The 18,474-nt window shown below is 60.2% G+C and overlaps 1 pseudogene; it reads right to left on the reverse strand.

The window, feature by feature from the left end:
- Positions 1 to 14,509: 14,509 nt before the first annotated feature.
- On the reverse strand, positions 14,510 to 14,677 carry LOC149851980 (U2 spliceosomal RNA; annotated as a pseudogene).
- Between the last annotated feature and the right edge of the window lie 3,797 nt (positions 14,678 to 18,474).

Consider the following 18,474-nt stretch of genomic DNA (forward strand, 5'->3'; position numbering starts at 1 on the left):
CGGAGGTCAGGAAAACAGAGCTTACGACGACAGGCTGAGAGACACGGGACTCTTTAGCCTGGAAAAGCGCAGGCTCAGGGGTGATCTGATGGCCACCTATAAGTTTTTATCAGGGGAGACCACCAGGATCTGGGGGAACGTCTGTTCACCAGAGCGCCCCAAGGGATGACGAGGTCGAACGGTCACAAACTCCTGCGAGACCGTTTCAGGGTGGACGTAAGGAAGAATTTCTTTACTGTCCGAGCCCCCAAGGTCTGGAGCAGTCTGCCAGCGGAGGTGGTTCAAGCACCTACATTGAACACCTTCAAGAGTAAATTGGATGCTTATCTTGCTGGGATCCTATGACCCCAGCTGACTTCCTGCCCTTTGGGCGGGGGCTGGACTCGATGATCTCCCGAGGTCCCTTCCAGCCCGAACATCTATGAAGATTATGAAGCCCTGCCTGGAATGGGCCGGGTGCCTGACGCCGCCTCGGGGCGCGTTGTTTTGGAGCTGCCTGCTGGAAACCAGAGCCTTTTTGCGACCTCTCGCTGTGCCCCGGGGCTGTTGTGGCTGAGAGTCCCCAGAGCCGGGGCCTGGACCCCCACACTTTGCCCCGGCTGGGCCCTGCGGCAGGCTGCTCTCTGCCGACCCCAGCCCTGGGTGGGGGCTCAGGCCCTGTTCAAGCAACTCTCCTTGCTCCATTGCTCTCGACTTCAGCCCTTTGGCTCTGCTGGCAGCACCTGGGTCTCTGCCCCAAGCTTTCCACCTCCGAGCCCTGCCTGATAGCGAGCCGCATCCTCTCTCCCAGCCAGTGGCACTGGCACCAGGGCGTCCAGATCACCCTCCTGTGCCGGCCTGGCCGCGCGGCACGTTAATCGGGCACTGACTCTAACGAGGCCTGAAAATACGAGTGTGGCCGCGAGATGATCCAGCAGCCTGCGCACCTTGTTGCACAGCCGCCCGCTGACGCCTTGCACACGTGGCACGGGGGCAGGTGCTGCAGCAGCTTGCACTGGTGGAGCCTGGACTGGGCTGCCCAAAACCACGGCTCCTTACTTGTTCCTTATTGCTTTGCCCAAATACTGGAGCAGGTCAGGGCCTGAGCCCCAGGCTTGGGCTCATGTGCCGGGGCTGGATGTCTGCAATGTGTCCCCCACGCCTGCAGCAGGAGCCCCTGGGGGCCTAGTCCAGGCTGTTCCCCTTGCTGCGGTCCCTGGCTGGTGCAGGGGGAAGGGGGAGAAATGCCTTGTGCCCTCCCGCCTCCCCTCCTTTGTTCCCTCGCCCTAGTCTCTCCTTCCTACGCTGAGTTGCCTTGGTGGGGCCCGATGCACGACTGGGTGGTGGATGTCAAGGGCTATGGGCTGTACGGGGGGGACAGGACGGGGGGAAAGGTGGGGTGTGGGGCTCCACAACAAGGAGGAGTACACATCCACAACGTGTAGCACGAGGTCAGAGGAGGGCACACGGAAGTGCTCTGGGTTAGGATACAAGGGGGTCACGGGGAAAGAGACTTAACGGTGGGGGTCTACTACAGACGCCCCAACCACGGGGAAGAGCTGGACCGGGAATGCTTAAGTCAGCTCACAGAGGTCGTTGGGTCCAAGGACGGGGTCATCATGGGGGACATCTGCTGGGAGGAGCAGTCAGCCAGGTCTGAGCGCTCACGTCGGTCCCTAGCCCGAATGCAGGACCTCCGTCTAACCCGGGGTGCACAGCCCCACCGGGGAGACGCCTTGTTGGACCTGGTGCTGGCCACGGGGACGGCCTGGTGCGGGGGCTGCGGGGGCTCGACCACCCGGGCGACCGCGATCAGCGCCCGCTGGGAGTCGCCATCCGGCGCAAGGCGGCAGAGGCCGGCAGCAAGGCAGCAGCCCTGGACTTCAGGAGGGCGACTTCACCGAGCCAAGGAGGATAGTCGGGGAGGCGCTGAGGTCCCGGGGGGGAGCCGGGTGTCCGAGGAGAGTGGTCGCTCCTCAAGGAGACGATCCTCCGAGCCCAAAGGGAGGTAATCCCAACACGGCTCAAAGGGGGCAGGAGGGCACAAGCCCCCACGGCTCACCAAAAGCATCCGGGAAGGTCTCCGAGCTAAAAGGGGGGCGCACACCCGATGGCGGGGGGGCCGTCCCCAGGGAGGACTACACTGCGGTGGCTCGGGGGGGCAGGAAGGCCGAGGCGGAGATGGGACTGGGACGAGCGACCCGGATCAAGGACAACAAGAATCCTTTTTTAAATACACAGGGGCAAAAAGAAGGTACCGGGCGTGGGGCCCCTGCAGCACACACTAGGAAATCTGGTCGTCACACCAGACGACAAAGCCAACATATTTAACGATTTTTTTGCCTGCATTTTCCTGAGCAGGGACCGGATCAGCCCCCCACCGGCCCCCCTCAGGCCCCCGGGGAGGCGCGCCCAGGCCCCGGGTCAGGGAGGATCTAGTCGGGGAGCGTTCAAGTCAGCGGGTCCGGACGATCTCCACCCCCGAGTGCTGCGGGAATTGGCTGCGGCCATTGCGGGACCCCCGGCACGGCTGTACGAGCACTCGTGGGGCTCTGGTGTGGGGCCGGAGGACTGGAAGAGGCCAGCGTGGTTCCCATCTTCAAAAGAGGGGGGAAGGAGGACCCGGGGAACTACAGGCCAGTCAGTCTTACCTCGATCCTGGGCAAGCTTTTTGAGAGAGTTATCCTGGCGCATGTCCACGAGGGGCCGGGGGGAGATTATGCTCAGGGGCAACCAGCACGGGTTCATCAGGGGCAGGTCCTGTCAGACCAACCTGGCAGCCTCCTACAACCAGGTCACCAAATCCTTGGACGCAGGGGTAGCAGTGAACATCGTCTTCCTGGACTTCCGGAAGGCCTCGACACTGTCTCTCACCCCGTTCTCATTAAGACACTGGGGGCTGTGGTGTGGACCCCCACACAGTCAGACGTGTCGTCAACTGGCGGGAGGGCCGCGCCCAGAGAGCGGTGGTGGACAGGTCATGTTCGACCCAGAGGGATGTGGGCAGTGGGGTCCCCCAGGGCTCGGTCTTCGGGCCCGCACTGTTCAACATCTTCATCAGGGACTTGGATGAGGGGGTAAAAAGCACCTGCTCAAATCTGCTGATGACACTAAGATGTGGGGGGATGTGGGCACGCTAGACGGGGGGAATAGGCTGCAGTCGGACCTGGACAGGTTACAGGGGTGGGCAGATGAGAACAGGATGGGATTCAACACTGACAAGTGCAAGGTGCTGCACCTGGGGAGGAACAACCAGCACCATACCTACAGGCTGGGAACTCCCTTCTCGTCAGGGCAGAGGCAGAAAAGGATCTGGGGGTCATCACTGACTCCAAGATGAACATGGGCCGGCAGTGTGGGGACGCAGTCAGGAAGGCCAGCCGCACCTCGTCGTGCATCCACAGATGCATCTCGAGCAGGTCCAGGGAGGTGATCCTCCCCCTCTGTGCGGCACTGGTCAGGCCGCAGCTGGAGGACTGCGTCCAGTTCTGGGCGCCACACTTCAGGAGAGGTGTGGGCAGCATGGAGAGGGTCCAGAGGAGGCCACTCGCATGGTCAGGGGGCAGCAGGGCAGGCCCTACGAGGAGAGGCGACGGGACCTGAACCTGTTCAGCCTCCACAAGAGAAGGCTGAGGGGAATCTCGTGGCCTGTTACAAACTAGTCAGGGGGGACCAGCAGGCACTGGGGGAGTCCCTGTTCCCCCGAGCGCCGCCAGGAGTGACCAGGAATAACGGTCACAAGCTGGCAGAGGGTAGGTTTAGGTTAGATATCAGGAGGCGCGACTTCACGGTCAGGGCGGCTAGGAGCTGGAACCGACTTCCAAGAGAAGTGGTGCTGGCTCCTACCCTGGGGGGCTTTAAGAGGAGGTTAGATGTACACCTTGCTGGGGTCGTTTGATCCCAGCATCCTTTCCTGCCATGGCAGGGGGTCGGACTCGATGACCTGCTCTGGTCCCTTCTGACCCGACCAACTATGACAACGTGCGTCTCTTTGCACTTTTTCATCTTTTTTTCTTCCCTAATCTATCCATCGTAGCGCCTCTGCTCCTTTCCCCCCTTTAATCTCTGCTCTGGTCAAGAAGTTCTTTGCAACATGGGGGCAAAAGGATGGCACAGCCGGGCATGGGGAGGCCTGGTGACATGTCCTCACCTTGGTGGAAGGATACAAGAGCTAATTGTTGCTCGGGGCAGAAGTCTACCGCTGCTCCAGCTGTCTAATCACTGCCGTGCCACCTCTATAGAAATAATAAGGAATGTGGAAAACCCGACCCTGCCGCGGCACCCTGCTCTTGCTAATTGTATTGGCAGTGTGTGGAGGGGCCGCGCTGACTTCTGGTTTCCTAGAAGGGAAATTTAGCCGGCGTGTGCAGGATTGGTGCCTTGATGGCCAAAGCCCTGGCTGGGATGGTGTAGTTGGGGCTGGTCCTGCTTGGAGCAGGGGTTGGACTAGATGGGACTCCTGAGGTCCCCTCCAGCCCTTGTCTGCGCATCCATGGTTCAGCGAGGGAGCTCCTGAGAGTGCCTCGGGCAGGGGTGGTAGGATGAGCTTTGCACGGCTGGGCACGGAGGTGGACAGAAGCGAAGCTGGCACTTGTTGGGGGAGTGTAGGAAATCTCATCCACCGAATGCCTTTCTGGCAAGGCCTTTCAAATGGTCCAAGTCCCTCTTGGCATCAGGCCTCCAAGCCACCGTTGCAGCCACCTGCCCCCCTTGGTGCCAGGTGAAAGCTCAGGCTGCAGCAGCCGCTCGGAGTGGGATGTTTACGCCGTGCTCCCAGCTCTCCGGCACGGCTGCTCCGGAGACGCGGCCACCCCCAGGGATCCCCGGAGCCGCAAGGCACGTGGCGGGGGCAGTGGGTCCAGCGGCTTAGCACAGAGCCCCGCGCGGAGGACCGCGCTTGGGAAGCATCCAGGCCAGTCGCCTGGGCTCAGAGCGACTGTGACCTAGAAGCAGGGCGCGGAGGAGAGGCTGGAGCTTTCCCTCTCCGTCACTGCTCGCAGGCTGCGTGCCCGTCCCTGGGGCGCATTGGCTGCACGTGCCACGCCTGCAAGCTCTGGAGCAAGACCGCGTGGTTCCTGCCCCGGGGGATCGTGGTCAGAGCGCTGGGGCTGGGGGAGCGCAGGGGAGGGAGGCACGAATATTGATCTCGACTCTTCAGGAAGCCACGAGTTGTCAGGCACTATCGATGCGCTCGGTGTTTGCAGCTCTGGGACTGTGGTGCTGGCAAAAAACTGCAGCCAGGAGATTCCTGCACCAGTTGTGTCCTGAAGAACGAGCGCAGGCTTGGTTCAGTGGCAAAAATTTGGCCAGGTTTATTGCCTACTAGTGCAGCCCTGACATGTTTTGGCCTAGCGGGTGCATCAGACGAGGAGTAAAGGCATTCATCCCTGCGGCAAGGTCATCAGCCCAGCACCATGCAGCCCCCCAGGCCACCACAAGGTCCCCACGCTTTCATGCACTGGTTAGATCAAATTATGTATTGCATTTCACCGGTCACTTAGACCATCCTCTACCATGGGCTTGTTCCACCTCCTGATCTGGGTGTTCCCGCTCCAGCCTTGTCCTTCTGGTGCTGGACTACCCTACGCCTTGCACAGCCACCTCCTCCCATCTGCTGCTTGCATGAGGAGTTTGTGTGGGTCAGCTCTGAAGCTCGGGACTCCTCTGCGCAATGCTCTAGGGAGGCAGTGGACTCGATGCTAGGGAAGGTGTGGGCTCCCCACCCCGGAGGTGCTCAAGAAGAGGTTGGAAAAGCACTGCTTGGGGATGACCTGGGTGCAGCAATGCCTGTGTCTTCTGTGGGTATTTTCCAGGTGTCTGAGCTTTGCTGGCTCCCATCTGACGCCAGGAGCGAATTTTCCCCCTCCTGCCAGTCCTTCCTCGCTGCAGCCCAGGCTGGGGCTGGGGGCTGGGGGCTGGGCTGTGCCAATGCCCTTGCTGGGACTCAAACCCGAAGGGTCCTGACTGGAGGGTCTTGCCCTTGATATGAAATGTCACAAGAAGCAAAACCTGGGACCGGGGTTCTGCGACTCTCCGGTGTCAGCTTGCTCCCGCCCTGCTCTGACCCCCTGGAGCAGGTGCCGGCCGCTCGGCCCACGCTGTCAAAGTGCTGTCATCATGGCCGCTCCCAAGGGTCCTGTCTGAACGTGATTTTTACATCTACCTTGCCGCTCTGTGAGGGACAGAGAGAGATGTGCAGCTTTTCTGACCTGTCCCTCTTTGGTCTGCAATGTCGTTATACTGAGGGCGCATCTACACATTCATTAATAGTTATTGCACACTTAAGTTATTCCTTAATGAAGTACTAACTGAATGCACAGTAAGTATATTTACTGCACAGGAGAGCCGGCACATGGGTTTTTGTAATGGTTACTGTGCAGCAACCTAATAACACTGCGCAGTAGCTTATTAGCTGTGGTTTTGACTGGCATGCTACTGTGCGGTGTTGTTAGGCTACCGTGCAGTAAGTGCCTTGTGTAGACGCGCCCTGAATGTCATAAATAGTCATGCCAATGAAATCAGTGCAAAATTATTCAGTGCTCATTTGCCGGGTTTAATTTTAGAAACTCATTTTCTCTCGCACTCTGCTGAGATGTCGTTACAATGTGCCTTGGGTTATGTCTGGCTTCTAACCCTGTCCGTCTCTTCCAATGCAACGGTAAGTCAAACGACAAAGGGAAAATGCCAGGGCCTGAGTCTCGAAACAGGCTGGGCATCGGGGTTTAAAAAGAAAGGTCAGAATACGCCAATGTGCATCAAGCCGCTTTCTGACAGGGCTGGGGAAAGCCTGCCGCATCTGTCCCCCTCGGGGGCTCGTGCAGGACCTGTGCAGGGCTGGCCTTCATCCTCTACACTTGCACGCAAGTATTGCTAACACAGGTGGGAGGAAAGCCGGTCTCCAGACCTGCTGCTGGGCTTCGCCTGTGTCTGGAGGCAGACTAAACCGCCTCGGAGCTTCGCTCTGAGATGACGGCCGAGCGGATGACTGCGGCTCGTTGCTTGAGTGGAAGCATCGCTAATCGCCAGCTGCCTTTCCTACCTTCTCCAGTGCCAGGAGCTCCGGGAGCCCCACGGCTGCCTCCCACACATCTCGTGTACGCAGTCGGACATCCCGGGTCCCGGGACCTGTACCCACTGAAACCTGAAAGTGTAAGAGGAGACGAAGGTTAATTTGACAACGGGCAGATGCAATTCAGTGCAGACCCTGTGTGCTGCCACATGCAGTTGCTGTATGGTATTGGGGCACAGTAGACCCCAGAGCTGCCCCTCCACTCCCTCCGGAGCTGGCCCTGCCGATGTCCCATGTCTTGGGAGCTAATCGATAGGCATAAAGCTCGTATCAAGCCCAGCCCTGTCTGGACCCTCCCAGACCAGTGCTTCTATGCTTAAACTCTGGGAAAACCCCCCAGGCATGGCACCCAAGACATCAAAACCCCCTGTAACTGGCCCGAGGGGATGAGGGTCCTGCCGGTGTCCTGCTGCTGTGTGGATAGGAAGGAGTTTAAAATGCATTCAAGAGATCCCAGCCAGGCCCCTGCTGCAGAGGAAGGCAAGCTCCACAGTCCCTGCTGACCTGACCGGGGGTCTACTGCCTTTCTTGACCACAAACACGGCGGTCGGGCTGACCCCGAGCAGAGGTGCAAGACCCTCTGGCCGGCAGTCTGCAGGTTCAAGTCTGCAAGAGCTCGGCCCCTGCCCATGCGTTGGCCTGTGTCCACCGCTGCGGTCTGTAGCGTCTCGCTGCGCCAGTGCTGCTGCGTGAAGGGGCTCTCCCCACCCTGACCCCAGGGATCTTTCTCCCCGCGGCCCTGGGGCAGGGTGGGAGCTGGGCAGGGACAGCTGCTCCCAGGAAAGTGCTCCCCCTCCCAGCAAGGCTTGGGTTTGGAGGAAGGGGTGGAAAACCAGGGGTGTAACAGATGTTGCCTGGCTGCTGGGCATAGCACGCGCCCCGCACGCGAGCTCCAGCATGCGGCTGCCTTGGACATCAAGCCGCTGTCCGGCTGCCTGAGCGCTGGGCTGGGACCTTGGAGCTCCTGAGCTCCCGCATAGCCGCTTTGGAGGTCTGTTGGCTGCTGTTTCCCGGTGCTAACACGGCGTTAACAAGACCCTGTACGGTAGGTAGAGACGAAGCCGATGGGCTCACGAGCAAGTGTTTATAGGACGTTGCCCCTGATGCGTCCCTCGTCCGTGCAGGTCTGGCACAGTCCTGGCGACCCCAGGAACGGTGCACCGGGACAGCCCTAGGGTTGCAGAGCGCCAAAATGGGCCTGTTCACCAGGCTGCTCTGGAGCAGTCCCCGCAGCGGTGGGGGACCTGGGAGGCTTGTCCAGCAGCCGGCAGCCTGCCTGGCTGCAGCAGCAGGGTCAGGAGAGCCATCCACTTGCTCTCGGGCATGAATACGGGGTTGTTTTGCTCTCTAGACTCACTTCCTCCTGTCCAAAGGAAAGCCGGCATTCCCCGAGTGCTCTGCTTGCAAAGGAAAGCCAGGCATGTGCATCCAATCCATGCTAAGCCTTCTGGTCTGAAAGCAGCTGAGGTCTTGCATCCACACCTTACTGTCTTGCATGCTCTACCCGGAGCCCATCCCAGGCCTGCTTGCAATGGCCGTGATTAGAGGAATTTCAGCTGGGCCTTTCTGGTATGTGGCCGACAGAGCCATGGGGCTGGAAGGGTAGGTCACATCTTGTCCAACCCTTGCTTGAGGCAGGATCAGCCCTGTCCAAACCAACCCAGACAAACCCGTCATCTAATATATGCTCAAGAGATCCCAAGCAGAGGCAACGGCCCTATCTGCATCCATCTGAGTATGGGGGGGAACTCCCTCCTGACCCCAAATCTGGCACTAGTCTGATCCAGAGCAGAGGGGCAGGACCCTCTAGTCGAGACCCTCCAGCTTTAAGTCTCAGCAGGAGCATTGGCACAGCCTAGTGCCCCTGAGGGAGGCTTATGGTCCTAGTGCTGCTAAAATCAGAGGCCCCAAAACTAGAAAACAGTTCTTCCATTTCCAGGTGCTCCAGAGGCGTGGGTCCCTATCCAGGCAGGAAGGGCAAGTGGGGCATCGCCCGGTCCCCAGGGCTGCGTGGCACAGACGCCTTGCCAGCCGCTCCGGCGGAGGGGTGCCTCGCTGGCTGCGTTTGCTATGCTCCCCAGTAAATGGGTGCGTGTCCCCCGGCCTCTCTGCTGGCCGTGGTCTCGGATGTGCCTGCCTGGGGCCTTCGCTGGCTGATGTGTGGGATCCCTGCAGACTGCTTGTAGCTGGTTAGCAGTGATAATTAACTTGATTGGGGGAGCGGGGTGTGCATACGTGTGCAAAGAGGTTTCTGCTGGGCAGCTAATAGGCAACAACAATCCTCTTATAGAAACCAGCGGAAACACAGCTACGTGGGATGGCTGGAGCGCAGTAGTATTGTTAGGACTGTGCCAGGCTGCAGCCTGCTGCTACCGAGAGGCCTCTTCAAGCTGAGCATGGAGCAACACCGATTAGGATGCACGGGGCTTGGCGTGATGCTTCTGCTTCAGGTTGGTGCCAAGGGACTCGGAGCCAGATCCCAGGGGCAGGAAGGGGCCCTGCTGCTCCGTACGACAGCTCCGCACCACGACCCACATGGCTGCAGCTATCTATCCTGTCAGTGGCAAGGTCTCAAGCCCTGGGAAGTCTGCAGGGTGCATGGGCTCCGGTGAAGCGCAGGCGCCTGGCAGTAAAGTCCGCAGAGCCCATCTGCACTGAGCTTGCTGTGACCACGGGGGTATCTGTACTGGCCCCCCCCCGGCTATGCTGCATCGTGGCTGGTCTGCTTGTGGCTAATGCAGGACTTGGCTAGCTTGGAAATGCAAGTGAAGCCTCAAGGAGCGGTAATAACAGGACATGCACGGCACCCGGGACGAGCGAGGTGGTGGGTGGGAGAGCTATATGGTTGTATTTAGGTGTTCAGACGGGAAGTGGCGTGCGTTCAGCAAAGCAACCGTCCTGCCTGGCTACGTGGCTGGGAGGCGGGTGCCTTCTGCGGGGGACGCTGGGTGAAGCCCTGGTGTGCTTTGTGGCGGGCCAGTAGGGGGCGCTCCTGCATTAAGCCGCCTACCTCCCTGCAGCTGCCCACCTCCCAGGCTCTGAATGCCTCCCTGGGGCACCTCATGCTCGGCCGACCCCTCTCCCGGAGCACACTCGCTAGTCTGGGGGTAACTTCATCGCTGCCACCACCCCGAGAGGGGACTGTCTCAGCCCTGTGTCCTTGGGGAAACACAGGCCTAATAGTCCGACGGGTACTTGACCCGGTACAGGCACTTGGGGCGCTTCCCCAAGTCGGGGCAAAAAGTAAAGTCTCCCTTAGTCTGCAGACCTAAGGGGTCTCTTAGGCGTAATTTAGACCCACCTCTCAGTAAGTCTCCCACGGTCACAAAGGAGAACTTTATTGATTACAGGGGGTAGGGTAAACTAGGGTACATTTTTTTTCCTGTTTTTTTGCACCGGTCCTGGAAGCACTGCAATACCAGGTCAATGCATGGAGTGGATGGAGCACGCTCCGGTTCCGGTACAGGGTTGAGCAATATCTTAGAAATCCTAGAGAGCAAACAGTGTGGCTGAAGTAGCCTTTTGATCACGTGTCTGAGTTACTGCCAGCTAGATATCTAATCCGATTGAGTAGCTTACTCACAAGCATCTTCCAGAGGTCTCCCGTTTCCCCTCTGGAGTCTGGGGTGGGAGAGAGAGCTCGGTCCCGATGGCAAGGCTCCTCTGTCTCCCCCGCTTTGCTGCTGCTTCACCTCATGGCCGAAGAGAGAGAGCCTCCTTCCCCCCCCCAACCTATACAGCCCCTGTGACCTCAGTCACCTGGGCCAGTGGAGGCCAGCCCCAGTTGGCTGTCAGCCAACCAATTTGAAAGACATCACCTGTTACCGGGCAGATTCCAGCCCCCCAGGTAGATGCCCCCCACCCGGGTGGCTGATGCCTGTCGGGTAGGCAGAGGGAGCGGGTTTCCCCCCTCCCTCAGGACTGCAGCCAGCTCCAGTTACCTAAAGAGACAGGCGGAGGGTGCGGTCCCCTGTGTGCAGGGCCCACCCTCATCAAATGGTTGCTGCTCAGAGATTTTAGTCACAGTGTCACAGGGCAGAGATTTTGGGGAGAAACAAGGTGGCTTTCTGCCACATGCTTCTGCTTGCAAGTCGCTCGCAAACGGACCCTACAAATGCTTGCGGCCGTGGGAAGGTGGGATAGTGGTGAAGGCACACGGCTCTTGTTGCCAGAGCTGGGAAAGGCGGCGCAGAGGGTGGGAGGCAGAGCGCCCAGGAGTCCCGACCTCCTCCCAACAGTAGATGGCCCGGGATGCCCCTGCTCCGGGAAGGGGCCAAGCAGACATGGGGCATATCAGTGAAGCCGGAGAAACACTGTGCCAGGCTGCTGCAGCTCGCCAGCCCTTGGTCACTGGTTGCCACATCCTGTTTTTCACTGGTTGCAACCGCAGCCCAGTGCAAGCCGGTCCCGCCTCTGGCCCTCATGCGTCTCGGGGATGCCTCTAAGCTAATAACCGGCTGTGGTGATGTTGCCTCCGTTGCAAATGCGCACCTCCCTCGGTGGCGGGATGTTCCCCACCCCAAGCCCTGCAGCCGGGCGCTGACCCCTCCGCGGTCGGTCCGGCCCCTGTGGAGCTGTTCTGTCCCTCTGCGGGCAGCGTTGTCTGCCTGACCTGGCCTCGGGTGGAGCACAGTCCTGTGCAAGCTCCTGGCTCCTAAACCTGCTGAGCAATGGGTCTTTGCACCCCGGCTCCCCCAAGCTCAGGATTTGCATCCAGCTTCAAACCCTTCTAGGGAAGAAGGGCCCAGGGCTGCTTGTAGCAGGGTTTGGTGGCCCATCTCTGGGACGCAGCAACAGCACCGCTGGAGCCTGGCAGCACCTGCCCTCCAGCGGCGAGCTCCTGGATCGCAGCGGTGCCCTCGCTTTGCAGGGACCTGCCGGCAGCACGGGGCTCGAGGAAGAAGCCCCCGAAAACCTGCTGGTGCAAGAGGTGGGTGGGCTTCTCCCTGCTCACTGCTTCTCTGCGACTCGGGCTCCGGGGAGATGCCGGCGTGTTGCAGGCGTAGCTGCACAAATGGCTCCTTGAGGCTCGAGCAGGGTGGAGCGCTCGCACTTGGGCAGGGGAGATCCCATGATGATGGTTTTGGCCCAGGGGGTTTTACTGGTCTGGTGAGGGAGAGCCCCTTTCTTCTCAGCCTTGCGTGACCCGGTGTGTTCAGGGGGTGAAGGTCTGTCCCTTGCACTGCGGGCCGGTGCAGGTGGTCTCCTGCCAGTCTGCAAATGCCCCTGCATGCGAGGACCTCAGCTGCACCATTGCTGGCAATGGAGGATTGCTCTCGGGCTTTCCATCTAGCTTGCTCCTTCAGATGCCCCAAGGGAAAAGGCTGAACCCCAAGGCCTCTGGGCTTGGGCCTTGTATGTTGGATGCTGCCATGGACGTGGGAGTCCCCGAAGCCCCAAGCCGAAGTGTCCAGGAGGGAGGAGGCTTGCTGGGGGTAGCGCTATGCGGACGTGCCCCACTGAGCTCTGCTCTGTTGAGAGAATTGAGAACGAATTTGGCCCCAGACACAAAACGATTTGAAAAAAGAAAAGAAAATTGGGTGGTGTGGGATGGGCCCCCGTCTCGCACGTACTGGAGGGAGCCCCAGGAGCTGCGCGTGGCCGGGCCGTTTATGGGGGTGCCACGGCTCGGTGGAGACGGCCGCACCTCGCGGCGGGCGGAGGCACAGGCGGGTCACGGGCAATGCTCGTTTGTTGCCTGCGGAGCCGGTGCCGTTTATTTTCTCTCTGAATCTGATGTCTCCAGCACCCGTCAGCTCACTTGCTCGTCCCAGGCCTGCAGAGTGGGACCTGCAACCAGTCCAGTGCCAAGTGCGTCGGGGCAGCGCTCCTGTCAGCCTGACACGGATGTGTTGGAGATGCAGTGCGACGCACGCTGGATGGCACTCAGTAAGGACCGGCGCAAAGCCCTGTCCTCGGGGGGGGGGGGGGGGGGGGGGGGGGGGGGGGGCAGTCACCTGCACAAAAGCAGGGGGAGGAAGGAGTAGCATCCCCTGCTTTCCCCAGGGCCGGGGAGGCTACTTTCGATGCCTCCGGGCGGTTGTGTGACAAGGTTGACCCGTGTAGGTTTAGGAACGCACTGGGCCAGGACGTGTCTGGGGTCGTTTGGAGAGAGCAGTGGGATCGCTCGTGTCCTCCTGGAGCAGCCGCGACCTCGGTTTCGGAGGCCTTGTGGGAAGACTTGGTGTGCAGCAGACAGTCACGCAGCGCGCTCGGGACCGGGCTGACCCTGCGGGGGCTCGGAGCCACCGGCCTGGCATTTTAAGCTCGTTAAGCTCCCGTGTCGTTTGGGAGCCAGCCCCGCGGGCCCGCGCTTTGTTCTGCTCCCAGGCGGAAGCTGAACGCTGCATCAACACTGGACTTAGCCGTCTGCCGGGGCCCTGCGCCGCCGGGGCCCGGGCCTGCTGCGTTAGCAACATTCCTGCCTGGCCCAACAACGCGCCTCGCACGCCGCGCGTCCCCGGCCGCGGCGCCTCGCTGCGCGGATGCATTCGCGCAACAAAGGGCGAGAGATTAGGCTGCTCACCCGGGCGTGCCCCCTCCCCGCTTGGCCCTGGGAAGTCTCACAGCCGGAGCAGCTGCTAAAACTTTTGTTGAAAGTTTGCAAACCCATAAGCAAAAATGCGAAGGGAGTGAAAGCGTTGATCTGGACCTGCCAGGAGCTGGACTGTGGTCCCCACGGTCCCCAGCTCGCGTTGGGCTCTGCACGGGTCGGAGCTGCTGCCCGGAGCCCGGTCCTCCCTCCCCTGCCCGCTTCCAGAGCGGGTGCGCTGGGGTGCACGGCAGTGAAACTTGGCCACCCCTCCCTTGTCCTGCAACTGGCTCAGACCCTCCCTCCGTCTTGCCCAGTCTCCTGTATCCCACAGGGGCAGGGAGAGCAAACCAGGCACAACCAGGGTTTTTACCCCTGTTCCTATTGCTTGAAGCCTCTAGCATTTAAGGTCTAGGAAGGTCTGATTTGGAGACCATGCCCCTTGCTCCTGTGCCTAATAGCTACCGATGCCCCTTTTCTCCAAAAAATCCCTTTTTGAATCTGGCTGACCTGTCAGCTTCCACCACATCTGGTGCCGCACTTCAGCTACACACTCTTTGCCTTCTTTTGTGGTGTCCCTTACTGGGGCTCTGGCTGGGTTAGGCCTGATTGAATAAGTGCTTCCAGCAACAACGCTGCCACAAAGCATGAAGGGGGCAGGGGTATCGACTATGCAGATGTTCTGGGCAGACAGATGTTTGGGCTTGGCAGGGGGTGCCAGGGTGCTTGGCTGCTCTCACGGGCGAGGGGACAGGCTCTAATCACAACCCAGCTGCACATCTTGGCACCTGGCGAAGAGCAGGCTGCCTGTGACGGGCGAGCTCCCCGGGTTCGGTGTGCCATCTCTGTCTAGTGACCGCAGGACCCCTCTGCTCCCGGAGCAGAGACCGTTTTGGGAGCACCGAATGCTTTTTTTTTTTGTTTTTTTGTTTTTTTGCACCGGTCCTGGAGGCACTGCAATACCAGGTCAATGCATGGAGTGGATGGAGCACGCTCCGGTTCCACCACCCAACACCAAAAAGAATCTGCTCAATATAAACCTCCTGTGGAGGACATATCAGCGGGCCAAAAGCCCCACATGAGCGGAAAGCAGGGAGAGGCTGCACCTTCCAGATCATGGTGTCTCCCCTGCCAGGTAAGTATCGAATGCACCTGGATCGCTGGGAGGTGTAAAGCCAGGCTGAGAAGGGCGCGTGCTCGGGGCACGCCTGCATCCCGTCAGGCCGCGCGGCTGTGCATGGGCTCTCCTCTCCTCGCTGCCAAGGCGGGGTGACCTGGAGCTGCAGGCGCGCACCCACCCGCCAGCCCCTTCGAGCCTCCCTGAAGGGGCATTTTGGTTCCAGCCGGGGGGACCTTGATAGACGCAGAGAGTTGGAAGGAAAACGGGGCGCTTAGTTCACTGCTACCCGAACCCGCCTGCCCAGGCTCCGCATCCCTGCTCCGTGCCTTCGGTGGGTGTGAGCAGGGTCCAGGGGCATGGTCACGGCTTCCCCTGCTCTCCACCCGGCTCTGCCACGACGGGCCCCGGGACCTGAGCTCCTTCGGGAGTCCACCCCGCTGCGCTGCTCCTCGTGGCACGCTGGGCACCCCGCTGCAGCTGATGGGCGCGGTGTCGGCAGGCACCTTGGGAGCAGTTGCTGCCGCCTCTCCCTGCCTCAGTATCCCGGGGCAAGTGGGAGGGGGTGTCGGAGCCCCTGGGAGCCTCGTCGGGCTTTAGGGTTGAGCTCAGCATGGGCATTTTCCCATGCCCCTCCAGCCCCTGGGTCTGAGCAAGGTCTCGTGTCCTTCTGTGGGATGTGCCATGTCCTGGAGCACAGGGACGGGCTTCTCGGCACGCCCTGCCCGTGGCTCCAGGGCAGGGAGGACGAGCAGCCGCCCGCAGCCGGTCCAGCAGCCCCTGGTGTTGTGCAGGGGCCGAGGAGGGCAGGGGTGTCCCTACTCACTGCCCAGCGGGCAGCTGACCAGTACCCCCAGTGCCTGCAGGGCCCTGGAGTCCTGCTCGGCTCTGGCTAGGCCCCGTCTCCCCGTGGGGCTTTGTCCCCGGTTCTGGGGCAAGGCGGGACCAGAGCAGCACCGAGGGGCTTTGGGCCTGGAACGGTCTGCGGGGCCTCGGGTGTCCCTGGGGTCACCTGCCCAGCAGGGTTTGCCGCGGCTGCTGCAGGGGAGCCTCGGGCTCGTGACCGCTAATAGCAATGGGCCTCAACACGGGCGCCCTGGGTCTGGCACCAGCACCCGCGTGTCTCCCGCAGCAGGCGTCGGAGCGGCCCAGCTGGGAAGAAGGGAAATTGGTCCCGAGCGCTGCCGGCGACCTGCCGGCGCCCCAGGAGCAATCCGGGCAGCAAGCCCCTGTTCGGCACGAGCTCCACGCCAGCCCTCGTGCTCCCTGGGTCGCCGCAGACGGTGCCCAGTGGCTTGGAGGCTGCGGGAGAGGGGGGGAAGTGCCCTGTGTTGCCTCCACAATTGCAGACCCCTACGGACTGGATGATGGGCCCTGCAAGGAAGGGATGTAATGGGGCCGTGGGCAGGGGAGGCGAGACGTGGTCCCACCCTTGAGGCAGGACTAAGGGAGCCAGGTGTCAGCCCCCGGTGCCGTCATCCCGCTCGCGCCTGGTGCCGTGACCGGCGGCCTGCTCCGCGCCGGGGAGGGGCAGCCCAGCTGCCACGCACCCAGCCCCGGCTGTCCTGGGGCCACGGGGTTTTAATATCTCTGCTGGAGGAGATTTCCTGGCTCTGCTTTGATGTCCCGCAGGATGCTCATGAAATATCCGGGCTCCAAAGACGTGGAATTTCCTCCCTGCGGCCTCAATCGAGAGGCTGCGTGTTGTGCAAGGGAGCAGGCTGGTGGCACGCGAGCCGGCGCTCCCCCCCGACCTGGAAAGCAGCTGCCGAGTGGGGGCAGCTGTCGGGGCTGAGTGTCAGCTCTGCCAGAGCTTTTGCCTTGAGCCGCATCACGGGCTCCTGCCTTACCCGTGACGAGGGACGCTGCCAGGGCGTCCTGCCACTTCTGACCTTGGCTGGCCGATCGCTGGCACCCAGGCCCCATCCCACTCCGCCCACGGGGCACGCAAGGGGACTTGGGCACCCACATGCGATTCTCTCCCCGAGGAGCAGTCGGTGCCAGAGCTGCGCACCCGCGCTGCTCCTGGTGCCTCGTCGCCAGGTCGGGCGACAGCGCGTTGCAAAAGGAGCGACACGGATGGGTGCCTGGTCCTGGGGCAGAATCCCCCATAGGTGCCCAAGTCCACTGCACCTTATGTCCCACCAAGCCTTTTGTCAAAATCCCCGGACCCACCATGATAAAAACGAAACCCCACAAAATTGCACTTTTTGAGATATGGGATTCATCGATTTGAAGTGCAAACAACTGATTTCCACACCCCACACCCCCCACTTGGGCAATGAGTTGAAGTCCCACCTACACAACCTTTGAGCCCCACCAGTGGGACATGTCCCACTGGTTGAGAGACACTGCACAAAGACATCTAATGGGGGGTAGGATTGGCCTCCCCCCGACAGCCCGGCTGTGCTCATTGCCCCCAGCGCCTGCTGGGCAACAGCATCTGTCCTGCTGCTGTTAAAAGAAATATTCTAGCGGTATTTCTGTTGAAAGAAATATATAAAGTATATAATAAGTCTGTAGTATATATTTATATGCCAATATTTAAGTATATATTATGTCATTTAATATAAGCATACAATATAAAGTTAATATTTCTGTTCCCCTGGAGCTCACCAAGGTCCGTAAGGCATCAGCAGTACCAGACTGGGGCAGACCAATGAGTTGAACCCATTCTGGATGCTAGAGGGGTCCCACTTGATGCTGTCCCTATATAGAGTGATCTAACCCCGTTATGGGTGTAGAGAGGCCAGAGGAAAATATCTCCAACCATTCTGTTCAGCAGCCATGAACAAATCTATCCATGAATTTATCCACTTCCCCACTGAACCTGGATGTGCTCACTGCCTCCATCACCTCCTGCAGTGATGAATTCCACATGTTAACAATGGGCTGTGTGTAAAAAAAAAAAAATAAATAAATAAAAAAAAAAAAAAATAAAAAAAATCCTTTCTCATGTTAGTTTTAAACCTGTGACTTACTAATGTCAGCGGGTGCCACCTTGTCTCATGTTCTGGGACTTGGGGCCTGGCCACGCATTTGTATGAAGTTGGAGAGAAACCAGCTATAAAGTGGTTATGTGTTTCCAAGCACTAATTCTGAAACCACTTGGCTCTTTTTACAGCTGAACAGATGCTTTTATGTCATGATAATGTGTGGCCGGTCTAAATGTACTGTGCAGTTAACCACTTTAGTTGCATAATATATGTAACGTGGGGAGAGGCCTAGGCGAACAAGAGTTCCCTCAGTCCACTCCCTTCATCCCTGGGGGGGGAACACCCACTCCCTGCACAAGTCCTGACCCGAATGGCTGTCCCTGCCTTGCGTGCGTCCTAGCATGAAGTTTGCATAAGGCGTTCTTAATTTTGCCAAGCCTCAGTTGAGCGGGCAGGCCAGACCGGCTGTCCAAAAGCTCCGCAGACCAGCTCTGGGTGCCGCCCTGCTGCTCCACGGAGGGCACGGGGCTCCCCCAGGCAGGTGCCCAGCCAGATCTGGGGCTTCACTCGCGTCTGCCTTGGCACTTGCAGGGAGACGGGCAGCGTTTGCGCCTGCAGAAGGAGATGCAGGCAGGAGCTGTGGCACCAGGCAGGCTCTCGGCCTTGGGGGGTGCTTTCCCTGCAAGTGGCTGGGTGAGTGCACGCTGCTTAGCCCCCCGCCTGCTCCCACGATGCTGTCGGCCCCTGCCAGCCTGCCCCAGATGGCACCATGCCCCTTCCCCTCGATGGCCTGTGAGCCCTGCATTAGCAAGCATGTCCTCGGGGACCGGGACTCTCAACA

Source organism: Crocodylus siamensis, chromosome 15 (genome assembly GCF_052110815.1).
Source record: "Crocodylus siamensis isolate JL-2025a chromosome 15, ASM5211081v1, whole genome shotgun sequence".
NCBI lineage: Eukaryota > Metazoa > Chordata > Crocodylia > Crocodylidae > Crocodylus > Crocodylus siamensis.